Source organism: Candoia aspera, chromosome 2 (genome assembly GCF_035149785.1).
Source record: "Candoia aspera isolate rCanAsp1 chromosome 2, rCanAsp1.hap2, whole genome shotgun sequence".
NCBI classification, from domain to species: domain Eukaryota; kingdom Metazoa; phylum Chordata; class Lepidosauria; order Squamata; family Boidae; genus Candoia; species Candoia aspera.
Genome location: NC_086154.1, coordinates 142,181,098 through 142,202,939, shown reverse-complemented (window position 1 = coordinate 142,202,939; position 21,842 = coordinate 142,181,098). Strand labels below are relative to the sequence as shown.

Sequence of the window (21,842 nt, the reverse complement as noted above, 5' to 3'; positions counted from 1 at the left end):
GGCCTCTGGTCTGTTTCAAAGGTCAAGTTTTTAAAGCTTTATGCTCCATTCTTAAGCCCCCTCCCTCCCAGACACGTGATGGAGATGCTGTTAAGACAATGGCAAGATTTCAAAAAGTCACATGCTGCAACCCTTCCTGTACCTCCTAATGCACACAAACAGGTACAACATAAGGAAAACACACACACACACACACACAGATACACTTCTTACACTGTTATGAAGAAAATACAGATACCTCCAATACCAACTGCTTTTAAAAGAGTTGGAAAGAATTCCCAGAAGCCATGCTGTGCATACTTTCCTAACTTGTTTTCCTACTGCTTCTCAAACAGGCAGACGACCAAAATTGGGAGATTTGGCCAAGACCTAGAAAGACAGAATGTGATTCAATCTAATCTGGGCAGGTTAGAAGACTGGGCTAAGAGAAGCAAGATGTCTTTCAACAGGAAGCAATGTTAAGTATTACATTTAGGAAAGAAGAATATAAGCTGCATGTACAAGATGTCATGGCTTGGAAGCAGTATCTTGGAGAAGGAACTGGGTGTGGTCACTGACAACAAGCCAAACAATGTGAGACATTACAGCGTAATGCAATTTTAGGCTGTGGTTAGAAGCCCTAGAAAACACATGTAAAGTCCTTATTCCCCTCTACTCTGCACTGGTGTAGAACCATACCTGGAGTACTGTGTGTGATTCTGTGCACCACATCTCCGAATGGAGAGTGACAGGTTAGAGCAGGTTCAGAGGATAGCAACAAAGGTGATAAAGGGATTTGAGGATATGCCCTATCAGACTGACTGAAGGAACTAGGGATGTTCAGTCTGGAGAAAAGAAGACTGAGGGAAAACATGATATCACTGTTCAAGTACATAAAAGGGTGCCATAGAGAAGTTAGTCAGAAATTATTTTCCATTGCCACAGAAACTAGGATCAGAAATATTGTGTGTAAGTTGGGGCTACTTAGATTTTGTTTAAAAATAAGGAAAAACCTCCTGACAGTAAGGTCCATACAAAGCTGGAAAAGTCTACCAATGTAGTTGAAAGTTCTCCACTCCGAAGATTTTCAAGAAGGAACTGGACAATCATCTCTCAAGGTTAGTTTAATTGATTTATCAGAACACTGTAGAGGCTTGGACTCAACCCTGTAGATGGGTGGTTCTTAGCTGGGGATAATTATCCACACGGGTAATTTGGGCATATTCTGGGGTAATGGAGCAATTTGTAATTGCTGGTTTGTGAGTTGAGGATCCAGTTTGGGACTGCCACTGCCAAGAGCTTGTCTAAAAAAACAGAGTCTACAGTAGGTTTTTTCAATGGGGTAATGACATTATTTGAAACCAGGAAAAGAGGTAATTGGGTCAAAATTTAAGAACCACCGGAATAGGTTATCTTTGCAGACTCTTCCAATTGCACAACTCCTTAATTCTATGGTCTCAAGATCCAAAAGAAGGGATTTGGGGTAAGTTTTAGATCCATTCAGTTTCACTGAACAAATACTCTAATCATAAATGAAGAAATTAGACAGAACTCTCCTTGGATATCATGTTAGAACAATTTTAAAAAAAATACTGGAAGACTTTGGGATGAAAGGACATAGAGAATACAAGAGATTTTAAATTAATATGCCCTGAAGGTCCTACTATCTTTTTTCTTCACTCACTATAAGAACGACTGAGTGTAACACCAATTCTAAGACTTTAACAGCATTACTCCGGGCACTGATGTCACCTTATGCAAGCTCCTATATCTCATTAAGATTTATAATCCAAATACTGGGAAAATTTAGAATATTATTCAAACATATTTCAGTTTGGAGTTGGAGAGTGAATATGGGACAGGAATATGCAAACCTCATAAAGTGTAGTTTAGTCTCTTGTTTTTGAGATGGGCAGCTATATAAACTTGAAAAATAAATAAAAAATAAAGTATATTAGCTTTGTAAGGTAGAATGCTTATTTTGCGGTGTTGGATACACAATGCAGCAGCCTTTAAAGGGACTCAGTTTGTGAAAGAAACAAAAATACAGAGTCACAGCCCACCAAGAGAGCAAGTGAAGATTCTAACGTATTATTTAATAATGCTAGGTCTTGAAATATACATGGTTTTTGTAGGTAAAACAAAAGTCCTGAAGCACCATATGAAAAAGGAGCACACAGCCTGATATCTCCCTACGTTTAGAAGTTCCAACAGTCTTCCCCTTCAACATACTTAACTCTGTGCAAATGTACATACAGTATAACCATCCAGGAGAACCATCATCTTCTGTCATGAGAGGCTATCTTGCCAAATTTCTGTGGTATTTGATAAGAAATGAAAGGGATGAAGATATATTTGTCAGATACTCCCTTGGTCCAATAATATTGATGGCAAATCAACTGCTACACCCAGGACATGTAACAATTTCCTGGGGAAATTGTAGGAATAGACCAAAATCTACTAGAATAGACAAGATACTGGAAAAAAAAAAGTGAGGTAGCTTTTACCTCACTCCGGCTATTTTTCCTTTCTCCAGCTGTTTAATAATAATAATAATAATAATAGTAGTAGTAATAATGTAGGAACTGTATATATTTGTCTAATTTCTGGCTTAGAAACCTCCCCTTATCAGCTGGTTTCATTTACTCTGCTACCTCTTTGGGTAAACTGAGGTTTAACTTGTGGTTTGTCAACCATAGTTTATGAGTGCAATCAATGCTTGAACCTATCTGGTGGTTAACCATGATTAAACAAACTATCACCTAGCAAACCATGGTTTAGCACAATGTCACTAATAGATAAATTGTCACCCTATTTTAATCATATACTCTTGGACAAGATTAGGATCTACACTTAATCCACAAGCTCATATAGAAAACAACAGCCTTTTATCCCCATCTGATAGAGCAAATCTCAACCCCAAATTTGTTTGTATACGTGTCTTTCAACATGTTCTCCCACTGAGCTATCCCTTGAGATTCAAGTGGAACTTTTCTTCAGACTACCCAGTTAGGGAATCTATCCTTCTTCCCATCTATTTTTAGGAACCCTTCTCCAAATATTTAGTCCAAAAACATTTCCGCCCATTCTTTAACTCTCCTCCTGGGTCATGTTTCAAGAATAGGTCTAATTTAACACAGAATCACAATATTTGTGCATCAAGAAAAAAGCTTGGGAGAAAAGAATCTGTACCCAAAGAGACAGAGCAAATCGAGAAGCCTTTCCCACTTGGCCTCTTCCAGATGCTGAAGTGAGAACTGTATTCAACTACATCTGGAGGATGCCTAGCTGAAGAAGGGACTCTGGGCAGTTTACAATAAAAACAGAATTAAAACGCTACAGTATAAAACTATACAATAAATATAAATACACAATAAAATATAAGTATGATAAAAACCAGATTGCTAAAAGTTCTCTATGAATCCGCAAGTAAAACAGGGCCCTTCTAGGGAGCTAGCCATCCCCAAGAGTGACTGCTCTCCTTCCTGCCCCAGGCAAGATGGCAAAATCAGGTTTTCAATTGCTTGTGGAAGTCCAGGAGGGAAGGAGCCTGTCTCACCTCTGGGGGAAGAATGTTCCAAAGGGCAGGCGCTACTGAAGAGCAGGCATGATTCCAAGGGAGGTACAATTCCAAGGAAGATTGTAACTTGGGTTAATGTACTGAAAGTTGAGTGCCATCATGGCTTCTCCAGTCATAAAGCATGTTATCTTGATGCTGATTAACATAATAAAATATAGACGCTTTTAACTGAGCATGTCTTTCATTAGGAAGATGGGTGGTTAGTCACTCAGTGTCATGAGTGCCGTTGAGCTGAAGGCATCAGCACAACGGCACACATGACAATACCTATCAAGCAGGGGAAGGGATTTAGGATAAGCAAAGCACGCACAACAAAAGACACAGACCCCGAGGAGAAGGGAAGGTCCCCGGCCGGACGACCCAGCCATCGAGTCACAAAAAAGGAAGGAAAGACAAAAGACAGGGCGGGTCACAAGGCACACCTGAAGCTGTCAGCATAGCGCAACGGAGATCGCCCAGCTGACAGCAATCACCGGCCGGAGAAAGGAACCGATCATGGGCAAGCCCGGGGCACCAGCAGGGGCCCCGCAACCCTTCACCTACCGGCACGGAAGCATGCAGGACAAAGGGGGGATGACGCAAACCGACGTAGAAGGGGCGCTGACCGGCGCGGGCTATTTAAACCCCGCACCGGCGCGCTCCCTTCACTCTCAGCTTTTTTCACGTCTAGCACTACGCTGTAATAAACCGGAACCTGCTCTTCCCTGAAATCAGTGTCTGTGTTTTACTCGGCGGCAGGCAGCGCATGACATAAAGCTGAGAGTCACAAACTCAGCCTCGCCAAGCCCCACCGGACAACAACGAGTCCGCGGGAGGAATAGACGGCGAGAGGACCACGAGCGATGGGGCCGACGCGTCGCGACCAAGGCGGGCGAACCGCACGGCGAGGAGCGGAGGAGGACCGATCGAGGCCAGAGGCACCGCGGACCCCAGGAGCCACGGACACCCTCCCGGCCCACCCCGAGCCTCAGCTCCAACCCCAGAGGAAGGCGGAGGCGGAGGCAGCCCGGCCACGGGAGAGAGCAACATACCTCCCGAGACCCACGGAGACCTCCCCGCCCCACATCGCACCCCAGCCACAGGCATGGAGCGTCAGCCCAACCGCAGCAAGCATGGTGGAGGACGAAGAGGCAACCCAGCCAACGCACCCCCAAATCAAGGAAGCGGACCAGTGGATGGGAACGCCTGAACCCCACCGGCGGCTCAACCCTGCGGAAACACCGACAGATCCGACCCCAGCCGCGGCGCGAATCCCGGACGGGGAAACGCAAGCCAGGCTCGCGGCCATGGAGGCCCAGCTAAGGGACCTCAGGACCATGCTGCAATCGCTAATGTCCCCCATGCCTCACAACGACGTTCCCGTGCAGGTACACACCCCGATCCACACCCCGAGCGGGTCGTCGCACCCCCATAGGCCAAATGCTAACCAGCAAGCGCCCCAGGCGGACGAAGCCACGGGCCGGGAAGCGAGAAGAGGGGACTCACCGAACGCCCGGGCCCCAAAGGACTTCCCCATTTTCTTTAACGGAGACCCTGCGAAACTGTCGTTCTTCATCACGAACGCCAGGGAGTTCATGGGGCGGCACGGACACTTCTTTAACTGTGAAGCGGACAAGATCGCAGCCGTGGCGATCAAGCTACAAGACAGGGCGGCGGACTGGTACGTCCAAATGTACGAGTCCAACTCCCCCGCCCTCTCCGACTTCCACGCCTTCATCACGGAGATGAAGCACTACTTCGAGGACCCGCTAGCCAAAGAAAGGGTTAAAAGCGCGCTCCAAGGCCTCAATCAGGGCGCACGAACTGTCCCGGACTACGCCCTCGAATTTAAAGCCCTCGCAGGGAAGATCAACGATTGGTCTGAGACCACCCTGCTAGAAATGTTCAAAAGGGGCCTCAACCGCGAGGTACTCCAATGGGCACTCTACCGGGACGACCCGGAGACTCTGCAAGGCTGGATCCGCCTCGCGGGGAGAGCGGAACACGCGCACCGCACTTTTCTAATGGCGACGACAGCGGACGAAACACACACTAGCCCAAAGGTACCCGTGCCTCACTTGGGGCCGGCCGGTCCCACGTATCAAAAGCGGAGGTTTAATCGAGGGCCCTGTGGGAAGTGCGGAAAAATGGGGCACAAAACGGCGGATTGCTTCGCCAACCGAACACTAGCTAGCGCTCCCAAACCCGCACTGAGACCAACCCTCAAACCAACCAACCCACCGCCGCCCCCTCACCGCCGGATGACCGGAGCCACAGCGACACCGGACGAAGGTTGGGACGCCTACCTGGGGGGAGAGGACGCCGAAGGCCCAGACCAGCCGGCGGGAAACGCCCCCCACCTGCGTTAAAACGCGCCGAAAGGCAGGTGGTGGGACCGGGGCGCAAAACACATAGACAGAGCGACGAAAGCCCCATAATAATGGGGGCAATCAGGCTCTCCGTGGGCAACAGAGCCACCACGGCCGCGGCACTAGTGGACTCGGGGTGCTCAAAGAACCTGATCCACCCTGACATAGTCGTCAAGCTCGACCTACCTTGCCGCCCCCTCCCCACGCCGCTGGCATTCCACCAGCTGGACGGCTCAACAGCGGGAGGGAAACCAGCCACGAGGCAGACCGAGCCGGTCACCCTCCAAATGGGCACCCACACCGAACGAACATCGTTTGTGGTGACCCACATAGGGCGGCCCATCGTAGTCTTGGGAATACCATGGCTCGCAACGAACAACCCCCGCATCGACTGGAAGGCCCGCACCTTCCAATTCGACGACGGCTCGTACCGGGCGCCAGTTACGGCGGGCAGGATCAACCCCACAGTGGGACGGGCAGAGGCGGCAGCCCAGGACAACTCAACTACCCCAGAAGACCTACCCGAGCAATACGCTGACTTCTCAGAGGTCTTCGGGGAAGCGGAGGCGGATCAACTACCCCTCCACCGCAAGACGGACTGTAGGATCGACCTGCTTCCCGATGTCCCCTTACCCAGGCCGAAGATTTACTCGATGACCCCGAAGGAGATGACAACCCTCCGGGAGTTCATCGATAAAAACCTGGAAAGGGGCTTCATAGAGCCGGCATGCTCACTGGTCGGAGCGCCCGTCTTATTCCGGGAGAAAAAAGACGGCACCCTGCGGCTCTGCACAGACTACCGGGGTCTCAACGCAGCGTCCCTATCCAACAAATACCCCTTACCCCTGGTGAAGGACATGCTCGCCCACCTGGCCACGGGTAGAGTATTTTCCAAGCTGGACCTTCGCGAGGCGTACTACAGAATCCGGATCAGAGAGGGGGATGAATGGAAAACTGCGTTCAACTGCCCCCTAGGTGCCTTTCAGTACAAAGTGCTGCCATTTGGACTAGCAGGGGCCCCGGGAGTGTTCATGCAGCTCATCAATGAGGTACTGCATGAACACCTGTTCAAAGGGGTCCTGGTCTACATAGATGACGTCCTCATCTACACCCAGACGCACGAGGAACACGTTACCCTCGTCAGACAAGTCCTCGAGAAGCTAAAAAGGGCGAAACTATACGCCAAACCCTCAAAGTGCGAATTCCACAAAGCACGCCTAGACTACCTGGGGTACCGAATCTCCGGGGAAGGCGTGGAAATGGACCCCGCAAAAGTCGAGGCGGTGGTGAACTGGGAACGCCCACGTAACAGACGCCAACTCCAAAGTTTCCTCGGCTTCGCAAATTTTTACAGGTCATTCGCCCAGGGGTTCGCGGAGATAGCCCTCCCCCTAACAGACCTCCTCAAGACTAAAGGGGTGGGGGACACACGATGCGCCAAGAACTCGGGCACAGTACTGAATTGGACTCCCGCGTGCCAAACCGCATTCAACAGGCTGAAAGCGCTATTCACCACGGAGCCAATCCTCGCGCACCCGGACCCAGAACGGCCGTTCGTGGTCCAAGCCGACGCCTCAGACTTCTCCCTGGGGGCCATCCTACTCCAAAAAGACCCCACAGGAGTCCTAAAACCATGCGCCTACCTGTCGAAGAAATTCTCTGAGACAGAAAGGCGCTGGCACGTCTGGGAGAAGGAAGCCTTCGTGGTGAAATCGGCGTTGGAAACATGGAGGCACCTACTGGAAGGAGCCACCCAACCATTCGAGGTCTGGACCGACCACCGGAACCTCGAGGCCCTCCGAACGCCCAGACGCCTCAGCCCAAAACAGGTCAGATGGGCCCAATTCTTCAGCCGCTTCAACTTTCAGCTGAAGTTTATGCCGGGCAAGAAGAACTTCCTAGCTGACGCCCTCTCCCGACTGCCCCAAGACGAGGAGCCCGCCCCAGACATGATCGGGACGGTCCTATCCGCTTCCCAGCTGGGGATGGCGGTGACCACCCGGAGCGGCGCTCGGAAGCAGCCCAACCCCACGGCACAACCGACGGTGGGGCAACCAGTAACCAGACGGCGCCAACCACAACTGCCAGGGGGGATACGCGCAGACCTCACTGCCGCCCTCAAAACCGACCCTTGGCTCCTAGCAAACCCCGACAAGGTGACGATGGCACAGGACCTGGCATGGGGGGAAGGCAGAATATATGTCCCAGACTCGCAACGCCAGGCGATCCTGCGCAGATCCCACGACGCCAAGCAAGCGGGACACTTCGGGTTCCTGAAGACCCTGCACCTCACACGACGCCAATTCTGGTGGCCCGCGCTGAGACGGGACGTGAAAGCCTATGTAGCCTCCTGCCCGACATGCGCCAGGGCCAAACGGGCACCAGGTAAGCCCCCGGGACTTTTACAAAAGGTGGCGGAGCCCTCCCGCCCATGGGAGGAAATCTCCATGGATTTCATAGTAGATCTCCCACCCAGCCAGAAGAAAACGGCCATTTGGGTGGTGAAAGACTACTTTTCAAAACAAGCCCACTTCATCCCCTGCTCATCGGTCCCATCCGCCCAACAACTAGCCAAACTCTTCCTGATACACGTGTACAGGTTACACGGATGTCCCGCACGTGTGGTGACCGACAGGGGCACACAATTCACTTCTAAATTCTGGCGGGCCTTCCTAAAGCTGACGGGGACCCAACAGGCCCTATCCACTGCCTGGCACCCCCAGACGGACGGAGCCACAGAGGTCCTCAATGCCACCCTAGAACAATTCATACGCTCATACACAAACTACCACCAAGACGACTGGGTCGAACTGCTCCCGTTCGCGGAAGTCGCATATAATAACGCCGTCCACACGAGCACGGGGAAAACCCCGTTCGAAGTAGTCTCGGGGCGCGACTTTGTCCCCATACTGGAGCTACCGCAACCCCCGGGACCCCAAGTGGACGCTAGCGACTGGGGACGGAAGATAGCGGAATCGTGGCCAATAATCACGGCAGCGCTAAAGGAAGCACAGGCGGCCTACAAAGAACAGGCCGACAAGCACCGGCGCCAGCAACCAATGTTCCAGGCAGGGGACATGGTCTACCTATCCACCAAATTCCTGAAATCACCTCAACCCTCGAAGAAACTGGGGCCTAAGTATATCGGGCCGCTTCGAGTAACACAGATGGTGAACCCAGTGGCGGTACGCCTGGACCTGCCGCACAACCTAAGGAGACTCCACCCGGTATTTCACACGAGCCTCCTGAAACCTGCAACCACCTCTCGATGGCACCCAAGCACGCCGCGGCCCTCCCCGGTGATGATCGACGGCCAACAACACTTCGAAGTAAGAGAAATACTCGACTCGCGCCGTCAACGGGGAACGCTACACTACCTGGTGAGGTGGAAACACTTCCCCCACCCAGAATGGGTGGCGGCACAACACGTCAAGGCGCCAGACCTGACCCGGGCATTCCACAGGTCATACCCCGACAAGCCACAGGGGCGCCAAGCCGAACCGGGCCCTTGAACGCCCTCTCCCCTCGGGCCTCCCCCCACCCACCCACCACGCCCCCAGGGGAAAGGGCCTCCCAAGCCCGCGACTTGAGTAGACCTCCTCCCCCCCGGGACTCACCCTCCCCCCCGCCCCGGGCCCACTAGGGAGAGGCGATTAGTCACAAGTGCATCGCCAGGGGGCAAACGCCCAGGATGCGCACATGACAAATCCGGACTCAAACACAAAAAGATAAGGGTCCTACCTGGAGCTGAGAAGCACCCGACCAGCCACGCCTCTACCTACGATGGACTGAGCCCAAACCAGCAGGGTGTGGTCGAGGCATGCGCACTCCCAGGGTGTGGGTGGGGCATGCGCACTCGACACACACCGCAAAGATGGACACAAGGCAGAGGGCGGAGCAAGGGGAGGGGTGCAAACACTCCGGCGGGAGATTAAAAAAAAAAAAAAATTTTTTTGACAGCTCTCCCGGCAAAAGCCGGAATGCCTGGGGGGGGGGCACTATTCGAACGGGGGGCAGTATGTCATGAGTGCCGTTGAGCTGAAGGCATCAGCACAACGGCACACATGACAATACCTATCAAGCAGGGGAAGGGATTTAGGATAAGCAAAGCACGCACAACAAAAGACACAGACCCCGAGGAGAAGGGAAGGTCCCCGGCCGGACGACCCAGCCATCGAGTCACAAAAGAAGAGGAAGGAAAGACAAAAGACAGGGCGGGTCACAAGGCACACCTGAAGCTGTCAGCATAGCGCAACGGAGATCGCCCAGCTGACAGCAATCACCGGCCGGAGAAAGGAACCGATCATGGGCAAGCCCGGGGCACCAGCAGGGGCCCCGCAACCCTTCACCTACCGGCACGGAAGCATGCAGGACAAAGGGGGGATGACGCAAACCGACGTAGGAGGTGCGCTGACCGGCGCGGGCTATTTAAACCCCGCACCGGTGCGCTCCCTTCACTCTCAGCTTTTTTCACGTCTAGCACTACGCTGTAATAAACCGGAACCTGCTCTTCCCTGAAATCAGTGTCTGTGTTTTACTCGGCGGCAGGCAGCGCATGACACTCAGATATTTTGAATTGAGTTAATGGTTAGGATACTGACCCTCAGATTTTTTTAGACTTCAATTCCTATCTGCCTCAGCCATCCTATTAGCCTCTGGTGGTATCTCATTCAAATATTTCAATAGAAATTTGAACATAAACAGAGCTAGGAAAAGTGATATCAAATCAACTTAGGCTATTCCTCACTAGTGATTTAAAGTGAATTGCTGATCTGCAGTATCAGTCAACCATCATTGGGCTGATACAATAGTAATGAGGTTAGCCTGTCAGCAATGGTTGGATGGCAGAAGATGCTTTGAGTAACTGGTGAGAAAGCAGTTAGGTATAAATATGTATGAACGGCTGGGTTCTCACATAATACGTTTTGGTTGGTTGGTTTAGCATATTGTGTGAATTCAGCCATCGTGGTTTTTGGCTTGGTACAATGCATGAACCCAGCTGCTGTGGCTTACTCAACAAACCAAGATTAAGATAAACCATTGTTTAGCGCCCAGCTTGTGAAGGAAGAACATTCTGACATTGTTCCAAACCACAATGAGCAGCAAGTTGGTTGATGAGATGCTGACAGTGCAGGAACTCTCTCTAGGCAACAGATCTAGAGTAACACAAACATACCTAGTAGAAGCGCCTCTGTGACTTCACTTCTGCTCTGCTTGTATATCTGTAAAGAAATAATATCACAAACACCACCACCAATTTCTTATGCTCTCTGGAGGAAGTGAAATCCACTTCCAAAGGAAGTGAAATCCAACAGGAACTGACTCAGGAGCTTTGTACTCTTTGAGCGCAGGAGGAAGGTGAAACAACTCTGAAGAACTGATTTGTTGGTGTCCATAAACCAGACGGAGAGTGCTACTCGGAAGGATAAGAGGAGACGCTATTTCAAGGTACGCTACTGAATAGGATGCGGTTTGTATCAGAAGATTTTAACCTCATCGCACAGCAACTCTCCCTGCTGAAGTCACTCGAAAGACTCAGACCCAAACTCAGCATTCCAACTTTGGGAGCAGTGAGCACACGATGTCACTCAATTGTCTGCCATTTCCTGACAATGCAAAGAAAGCCTCTCAACTTCCAGAAAGGCCTGCAAGCAACAATGGAAGTGCCTCTACCCACACTTTACCCACACACTCCAAGAATAAGAAGGGTAGCTAGTTCCATGAAGTGATCTCAAACCACAATGACAAAACAAAACCTGACCTTCCCATACAGTACACGGGTCACCAGCATTTCTCTACTTTCTCCAGTATACTACCAAGTTACAATTTAATTATGGCATTTATTTGAAACAAAATTGTACCACTTTGGCTGGTGGGATGCCAATGTCCTATTCTGATGCCAAACTCTGCTTTGTCAGCATTTGTGGAATACCTTTGATATTGCCTTTGCTCCTAGTTATACACATGCATCACATTCCCATCTGCCTTTTTTAACTTGAAACTTTATTTTTAATGTTTCAGGTGTCTGGAAGCATGCTAGGACAACAAGAGAGATGATTTAGAAATGGAGTGGGTTGGGTTGGCTCTTCTCTAAATGTTGGTGTCCTGAACACCCATCACCTCTTTGCTTGAGGCAGAGCAATGTGTATTCCATGCAAATCTTCCCGACTATATTTGGTTACAGCTGCAAAATACAACAACCTACAAATGTATTAACTTTTTTTAAAAAAAGCTGGGTTTGTTTACAAATGTAAAGGCAGGCTTAAATAGAAGGCTAGTGCTGGAGGAAGACCACTAGCCAATATACTGTAGTAGGTAAAAAAGGTCAGCTCCCATGAGTTGAGCTTGACTCCATGTTGGGTTTTTGGCAACAAAGCAGAAGTTGTTTCCCACTGTCTTTTTTCAATTTTGTTTAATTCCCAGACTAGTCTATAGTCCTGGGACTCCCTGGTGGCCTCGTATCCAATGCTACTGTCAGCCCTCCCAAGTAAACCAGACAGGAAACATGACCAGATGAGCTCCTTCTACTTTACTGTTAGGCTCCATTAACAGAATCTTGCAAGTCTGAAAGTACAAATCTCCCGCCGTCCCTTTTTACTGCCTGATCAGTTAGGAGGGGTCCTTTCTAAGTTTCTTTCTCTGTCCATTACTCAGTTGTGGGCTCCTCCCTCTTTTATCAAATTGTTCCCTAGGTAGCATCTCCCTCCTCCCCACAATCTTCCAAAGTCATTCTCACATTCCATTACAGGTACTTAGTTTGACCCCTACTAGCTTTCTTCAAGATCACACAGAGCTGGTAGGATTTGCAATTGTCTCAGGCTCACACATTAAGCTAACCCAAACAAACCACAACTTGGCTTGGCACAATATGTGAACTTTGTCACTAAGTTGAGAATAGAATGTTCTGTATTACTTAAATGATTCTACTGGCTCCTGAAGAGCTGATTTACTTCTCAAAACACTCGTAAGCTGTACCGATCATCTGTTTTGTGCTGATATGCTAGTTGTGTGACTTTATTGTATTTAATTATTAATAAGCCAAACAAAAAGGTGGGTACCAATTGACTAATGAAGTAAACATTTAGAATATTTCTGTTCAGAATGTTTTGGTACTGTGTGGTATGTGTGTGTTTTAATCAGCTGACATAGCCCAACTTGAGAATGATTTCATATTTTGATTTTGCTTGCTTTACTTGGACTGCAGCACCCTGACCTCTTAACTGGAACAGGATTCATCTGTTTTCCTTCTTTTTGGCCAACACTGACATAGCTCAGCCAGATCTTGTTTATATCTCACAACTTTTATACCCAGATTTTTAAACCCAAACAGAGGCTCCAGCTGATAACGATCAAAATGCACATTCCACCAAGTAAATCTCAGAAACACACACACTAAATTAGCCTGAAGAATTGGGGGACGGGTGTATTTTTATCTTTGCTTTAAAAGACAAGCTAGATTCCTGTGCCTCACACACCCTTAAAAAGAAGACCTACTCAGCTTATCCAACAATCCAGGCATATATAATCTGGGCTAGGTGATTCCAAGTGTATACTCTTATTTAATACTCTACTAGTCATGTTTTGCTGAATCATATCAAACTCCACCTCTTAACAGAGCTTTTTAAGAATTCCAGCCACCATCAAATGCTATGAGTCCATATAAGACAATAACCATTAAGTGATTAACCGCTAACTGTTGGTTTTTTGCCTGTTTTCTCTCCCATCAAGGGTTGAACAAACAGTTAAGAGTGTACATAAGCCCAGAGCAGGGAGGATATACATTAACATGAACTAAGTGAACATTGCCTACACAGTTCCTGTTTTGCAAAGAAACAAAAAAAGGACTGGAGTGTTCCTGTAAGAGAGAAAGCAAATATCTAGCAAGGAACCACGGCCTATTTCTGAAGGAGACCTGATATCTCTACAGCCCACCAGTCCAAAAGTTAAGCCCTTGAGATTGTTTGCCGGGGGATACAAGCACAACATGATTTTTGCAACAGCAAATGCATTTTAAGATCTTATGTCCTATGGGGAAGTGAGATAACGAAGTCTGACTCATAATGGTGTTGAGCAGCACACAGTTTAAATATAGGATCTGTTAGCATAAGATGGGGTAGTGGTTACCAGACTAAGAAGCTTTGAAAAGAGAACCCTCAGGGATATTGGTGGCCACTGTAGAACAACACAAGCAAAAACCGGGGCCTCCTGCTTTATCTTCCACCTGGATCCTCTGAGATACAGGAGCCTGGCTTAGCGCAACCTATGTTTTGATGGGGGAACAGTGTGGTAGTGCTGGATCATGCAAACACTCAGAGAGGAAGACACCCTGAATTGTGAAAATTCAGAACTCTTCTGTAATTGGGTACCACTTTGAAGCCAACCTTCTCTACCCACATTCTTTTAACAATCTCAGTATGTGTATCTCTGCAGAGAAGGGGCTTATTTCATCACCATATTTATGTTGGCAAAACACATTTATTGAGAAACGCTCATATTGCAGAGTCATATTTGAGAATAAATATTGGGCAATCCGTTTCTTTGGAGGTGATGGGATAAGTGACCGCAACTCAAATCACAGTAACCAAGGTTTCTGTGGAGTTCACTTCTTGAATTTCACTGAACCTGCCTATCAGCAGTGTGTTTGTCCTTTAGCTGAGTTCTTCAATGATGGTGCCAACAAGGAAGTATTTGTGGAGGGGGCTCAGCCAAATAAGCAGAGAGATCCCATGTACAGTAAATCTCATTCTGAACTGAGTGAAGCAAATTATGGAAATTATGGGAATTATGACATGTGTATGATGAAGTCATCATGCAAATGCCATAACTAATGTTCTCATGTGAGACATTGTGATCAAAGTATGTAACTGTGGCATTTAGATAATAACATCATCATTTTGGTGTTACCATGGTTTTGTTTCAGGCACTGCCATGTATATTGCCAAACCATCTGACAACAAGATCTCAGGAGATCTTGGGATGCTTTTACACTGATTTATTTTGACTGCAGTTTGTTGAATAGGTGACAACAGCTGAGTTCACAAACTCTAAGCCACTCACAGTGGCTTAGAAATCACAATGAATGTCATACATCAACCATTACAAATAACATACCAAGCTTAGCACAAGAGGGAAATCCAGATGTTTTTCTTTAAAAGATACAAAAAGACCAGACTGAATAACATGGTGATGACTGTGTAGCTCGGGCTGTAATGTGCCAAACCAAGTGGGTCTGTTCATGTGACATGCTATCCCCAAACCCTATAATCCAATTCATTTGGTTTTGATTTAGCCATATGGTTTATAAACCATGGTTTCTGGGTTAGTGTGCTACACAAACACAGCTTGAAACACAACTTAGTTATAGTATGGCCCATTTGTGGGTCTCAATCCACCATGTGAAGACCCTTTACAGCATGGAGAACAAACAAGGTACTTGGGTACTTTTCTATTCATATAAAGAGCATATTGTATTCTAGTATCCTGAAATTAACTTCTGGAGACACTGTATAATACAGATAAGTTTTACAATTTCTGCAACTACACCAACAGAAAGTTGTCACAGCTTCTTGACACATATCACAAAAGAGAGCAGTTTTGTTCTACTTCTTTGATTGGAAGTGAAAGAGCAAGAAGGATCAGAACTGGTCCGAGACAGAGTTGAATGGATTGGTAGCTGCAATGTGTTTCAGCAAATGTAACAGGAGAAGCATCTGCCACCCCAGAACAGAGCTGGAACGCACAGAGAACTAACAAAGAAAAGCTTGGATTTAGGAGGAATGGCTTGCAGAGAAGCTTGTTTTCTATTAAAGCATATCCACAGCATCTGTCATCTCAGGCCTTGGTCGCACCAGGAACCAAAGCCTCTACAGGCATTCAGACAACTTCCCACCCTGTGTTCACCAAACACTGTAAGAATTACCCCACCATACTACCAGTCTAGTGTGCATGGTAGCCATGCTTCTTTCTGACCCTGTATTTGTAAAATAAAATATTTATTATGGGTGGCACATATGCAAGATTCCTCATGAGCACATCCTACTCCTGTTTGTCAATTTCACTGAATGCAATAGAAGGGTTCTTCTAGCAAGCCACTTTCAGCTCTTCAAAATAATTGCTATCCTAGGCTCAAAGTCACAAGCTGCTAAAATTAAACATGCACAGATACACAGAGATCAACTCTTTCTGACACAGGAACATCAAACAAAGCTTCCTTTCTCTTCTTTCCCTTCTACTTTTTATAATCTTAGTATTGTTACTCTACCAATGATCTATATACTCTTCATGTCCCAACTAATTTATTAAACTAACATGTCTTGGATCTCTATTCTTATTCCTTCCATATGATTGGTTCTTAGAGCTGAAGGAAGCGGATGATCTATCAAAAGCCACCTCTCCATCTACAAATCCCAAGAGAAAGTTCTGATTTTATGTTTCCTTTGGCAATAAATCAATCTCAGAGACAAGAATCAGCAATGCAGATGGCAGCACATGGTTGATTTTAGTCTGGGCACAGAAGCTAACTAGGTTGTACCTGGGTTGTACCTGGATGGGAGACTTCCAGGGAGTACTGAGGCTGTGGTCTAGATTGGGAAATAGTACATATAAAAGGGATCTGTGTGTCATTGTTGATTGCAAGTGAAACACAAGACAGCAATGTGTTGCTAAATGTATTTGCTAAAAAAGCAAATACTATTTGGGATACATTAACAGGAGTTAGAATCAAGTTCATGGGAATTAATTGTTCCAACGTACTCCATTCCTGGCATCAGCATTCAAGAAGGACATTAACATACTGAAGCAAATTCAGAAGAAGGTTATCAAAGGTGGGGGAGCAGGACAGGCAGTCTGGAAACTAAGCCCAATGAAGAATGGTTAAAGGATTTGGTTATGTTTAGCCTACAGAAAAGACAACTGAGGAGAGATACAACAGCAGTTTTCAAATATCAGAAGGACTGCCACTCAGAACAGAGAATGAACTTATTCTGTCCAGAAGGCAGGACCAGAACTAGTTGGGTGAAAACTACAAAGGAGGAGGTTCAAACTAGACATTAAGCAGCATTATACAAGCCGTCAGCTTGCTCTATTCACAGACTGCTCTATGACAGGGTGAATTCTCCTTTGCTAGAGAACTTCAAACAGAGGCCGGATAGTCATCTGGAGATGCTCTAGCATATTTGCACTGTGCAGAGGGTTGGATTTGATGACCCCTAAGAACCTCTTCCAACTCTGTGAACTGATATTTGCTCCTATGACTGCCACATTCCACCATCTTAATTTACAATTTCATAGCAAATGATGCTTAAATTCCCTCAAGAATTAACAATTTTGCTGATGCTGCTGTTATAGCTGGTCTCTCATACCTAATCAGGTCTGCAACAAGCTGACTTATCAACAACCTCCATTGTGCATTGATAGTTTTGCTGTAAGAACTAGGTGAGCACAGTGCAAAAATAAGTAGATGTTGTTGCTAGGAAAAACAGCAGCTTCCTGAAACTATTCACTTCCAGAAAATTTGGGAGTGCATACTGGTTATTCTAGAACCTGTACCCAAAGCTTGTGTCCAATAACCTCTTACTGGAGAATAACTTTATTATCAGTTTATATCAGTTTAACAGTCATAAATCCTTAGAACTGGCAAGGATTCAGCCGGTGCAAAATGCAGCAGCACTGGCAGTTACATGTGCTCCAAGAACTGAACACGTTGCACCTCTGCTTTGCAAGGGAGTTTCATCAGACCTAGGAGGAAAGGCTTTTGTGCTGTGGCATCTGGGGAACATCATTCCACCGGAGTGAGACTCTTAGCCTCCCAGAAGGCCCCAATCCTCTTAGCCTCCCAGAAGGCCCTTAAATCATGGTTCTGTCAACTGGCTTGGGGATCCCTTGATAGAGTGGAGCCTGTATGATAGTTAATTGAATGCACTCTCTTGTATGCTTTTTCACCATTTTGTTTTGTTTTGAATCTCTATCTTTTAAATTGGTTGTTTTTTAATGGTTTTTATGTATTTGGGCTGTTTTTACTATATATGCTGCCCAGAGTCACTACGTGAGATGGGCAGCTATACAAATGTGATAAATAAATAAAATTAAAACTGTAGGTTGAGGAATCAAGTATAAATTATCTGCGAAAGAATGCTAGCATTCTAGGTGGATTCTCACATAATGTGCTTTACTTGTTTCAGGCTTACTGTAATATGTGAATATACTGTGACTGGTAAACTATGGTTTATGTTTTAGTGCTATGTGTAATTCAACCAACTGTAATTTACTTAAGAAACCAAAATTAATAAAATTGTAGCTTAACCAACATTAAAACAGTACTATGAAGGAAACACAAGCATTTACTAGAGTAATCTTACTCCTGCTTTCTCAGAAATAAATTCAGTGAGATTTACTACTCCATAAATAAGTAAAGTACAGCGCAACTATTAAAACATATATTAAATATTATGACTATATGGAATACAAATTTTATTTGGGAAAAATATTCTAAATTTAGCTGTTACAACAGCCAGTTAGACCACTATCAATAAACTGCATATCGTTCTTCTCAGAAAAGAATGTTAAATTCCATACAGTTATTGCTGGAAAACGACCAATAACTGTGGAGTCCTGGGTGCTCTCTGTGCTTGGTTGTTTGCTTACAGACATTTCATTACCCAGCTAGGTAACATCAGTGGCCATTGACTCCTCATTTCAGTTAAACAGTTCTGATAGACATTTTACTCTAACAATTTGTTCAGATCTGATAGGGGAAAAAGGCAACCTGATGGAACACAATTACATGCCACAGCACATAAATTTTCGTAATAAAAATAAATTTTTAAAAAATGTAACCTTGACATATTTGCTATAGGAAGGGAAAAGGATGTGAAAAGCAACAAGAACTCATTTTTTTTATGGTTTATTCAGTTTGGTCTAGTGGTTAAGGCAACGGGCTAGAAACCAGGTGACTGAGAGTTCTAGTCCCGCCTTAGGCACAAAAGCCAGCCGGGTGACCTTGGGCCAGTCACTCTCTCTCAGCACAACTCACCTCACAGGGTTGTTGTTGTGGGGAAAAGAGGAGGAGGAAGGAGTAATAGGTACCTTGAGTTATTTATAAAAATAATAAAGGCGGGATATAAAATAAATAAATATACAGTGACATTTATACAATGTGCTAAGTCCAGACCAAGCAAACCACATTAACACAATATGAACACTCATCCTAAAACTGGTGGTTTGTGTGTAAGTTAACTCATAATTATCACATTTTCCCCAATAACTTACATTAAAAGAATAAAATGAGAAAATCAAAGAAGGACAGAAAAGAAATAAAAGATGCTTACCAAATAAGAAGTAGATTTCCTATTTCTCATATTACATTACAGGTGTCTTACATGGAATCATAACAGTTGTATGTAAAGAATCTCAAAAGTCATATATAATAATCCTAGTTCAAAATTCTGAGAGTTGTACTCTTAATACATCTGGAAGAATCTACACAGAGACTAACCTAGTCCAATCTTTGCCAATGCAAAAAATCCACTGCTCTAATTAGTGAAAAAAACCATCTTCACCACCTATTTTTAATTGAAACCCTGTTTATTCCATCCGCCCTCACATTCTACCTGCCACGGGATTCACAGAATTAATAATAATCTCACCTTGCATTGCTGTTGCCCAGCCAAAATGAGAAAGCATACACAAGGACATATTTTTAATCAGGATTTCTTATTGTAAATTACCCATCCTCCAGAGATTGTTCATGCTCCTTTCCAAACGAGATTGTAAGAACAGACCCATGAAACATCCCTCTTACAAATAATGCTTTTGTCCTGCCTATCAGTGGCAGCTAGCCAAGAAGGACCTCACATATATTGCAACTAGATTTTTGGATTAATTTGTCCTCTTCCTGACCTTTTTCATTTTTGTAAGACCAAAATCCTCAGTATGCATAAATGATCCTTTATACCTCTGATGACGCAGATGCCAGAATAACAAGTTACAAATAATGCAATTGCTATTCAGGGGTCGAATTCACAGAGTTTGAGGGATTATTTATAGGTGTGTATCAAATTGGAGCCAGCTCACCCTCGAAAGGACAACTCCGTGCCGGTTGTGATGTTTCTGCTGCAACGAACCAGTTAATAGGACTCTTCTGAAATCCGTCATTAAGATATCCATGGGTGTGTGCCAAGACATGCAAGGCGCTTTAAGGGCACGATCACCCAGGCTGGGGTTTTAATTCTAAATGGGTACAAATTATGAATTCAACTATCTTGAATTCAGGGTATACTTCAAGGGGTAACGGGACTGCTGGGTTCGATGAGGGACTCATCCCGCTCTGGAGGCTCCCGAGACAAGGGCGCTGTCACGAATTTCCATTACTCTGCTAGCTGAACACGCGCGCGCGGGCGCGCACGCAGGGACACGGCTTTTTTTTAAAAAAAAATTATCACTTTTCTCCGCAATCCGGATCTGTTATTGTTTTTCACCCCACTGTTGAACACCGGAATTTCCTGAACATTTCAGCGATTACTTCTAGTCATCGGATCCTACCCTCCCTCCACCGTTAATGTTGTTCCCTCCCCCTTCCGTACCTTTACACCAGAGAGGCTCCTTCCCTTGGTTGCCTCCAAAAGCTTGGCCTCCTGTGAAACCTGACGCTTGTAATCCACCCGGTAAAGTCCCAAATTCCAATTCTTGTTCGAACCGAACAGTCTGCTAAGTTGACTTCGTATCCCCGCGATCTGCGCCGCGAGGGCGAGCAGAGGAAACGAGGCGCGATACAGCTCCGTAGGCTGCGGCCGCAGCCACACTGAATCAGAAGCGAAAGTAAAAAATAAAGTCAACAAGAGGAGGAGGAGGAGGAGGAAGAGGAAGAGGAAGAGGAAAGGGCCGGGATAGGCTCGGGGGTTCGGGAGAGGCTGTAACGTAGAGCCGGGCTTTACGATGCCCTTTCTTCTAGTAAATTTAAGGAATTCGGAAGGAGCCTCTTCCCTGACCGGAAAAAGCTGTGTCTGCACACTTCGAACCGAATAATAACCGAGCTTAAGGCATATTACTATTACTATCTGTATTACCCATCCTAAATGGTTTAGGGTGGTTCGCATTAAAATTTAAGGCATTTCAAAACACTAAAACAAAAAGGTTAAAATCAACACACATCTAATGTTAAAAACGTTTGATATTATTAGGATCCAGGCTTAAAATATGAGTTTTGAAGTTTTTCTAGATGCCCTGCATCATCATGTGTGACTCACCTAAAAAGGGGAAGGGCTTTCATTGCCTGGTTGTGGGCGGCATTTCAACTTCTTTTACTCTTCCTGTCCACCCCCCAGCCCTGATAGCTACTGGGAGGGCTTCCATAACCTCTAGAAGTAAGATCTGCGACATCCCAGGCACCATCAGATGACTGGGTGGTACCCAGAGATGGAGCTTCTTCTGTCTCTCTTAATGAGCGGTGAGGGTCATGCAAAGAAACATTATCTTAGTTAACTCTAGTCTAAGCTATATTGGGGTTTAAATGTGACAACCAGCACTTTATACCTCACCCAGGAAGCTATGAACAGCCAATGGAAATATTTAAGAACAGGGGTAATATAATCTCCCTGAGCTGTCCCGGAAATGAATCTGACCACATTCAGAAGTAACTATAATTTCCAACTACTAGGTAGAGCACATTGCAGTGGTCCTGGCTGGAGGTCATTTTGAGATTGTTTTCTTCAGGAAATAGGAGTATAGTTGCTGTATTAGTCACAGCTGGCAAGCAATTCAGCGCATTCCCAGCATGTATTACTGCACTTGCTCTTTCTACGGGAGTTTAATTAGGCTGACCATACATCCCATTCTGAACAGGACAGTCCCGTTTTTTTAACATTTCCAGACCATCCTGTCGTTTTAATATGTCCATTTTTTCCTGTTTTCTTAAAAACCTTACTTAAAAATTTGAAAGT

The 21,842-nt window shown here is 46.1% G+C and overlaps 1 protein-coding gene across 3 annotated transcripts in view; it reads right to left on the bottom strand.

The window, feature by feature from the left end:
• Positions 1 to 20,710, bottom strand: part of STAT6 (signal transducer and activator of transcription 6) — a 79,909-nt gene extending 59,199 nt beyond the window's left edge. For 2 of the 3 annotated variants that reach the window (XM_063293941.1, XM_063293943.1), the window contains exon 1: positions 20,487 to 20,710. The gene's annotated coding sequence lies outside the window, so the exon portion shown is untranslated. Of the gene's footprint in view, positions 1 to 19,550; positions 19,644 to 20,486 lie in introns of those variants that run through there. The other variant, XM_063293942.1, reaches the window with a different exon arrangement.
• Positions 20,711 to 21,842: the final 1,132 nt, after the last annotated feature.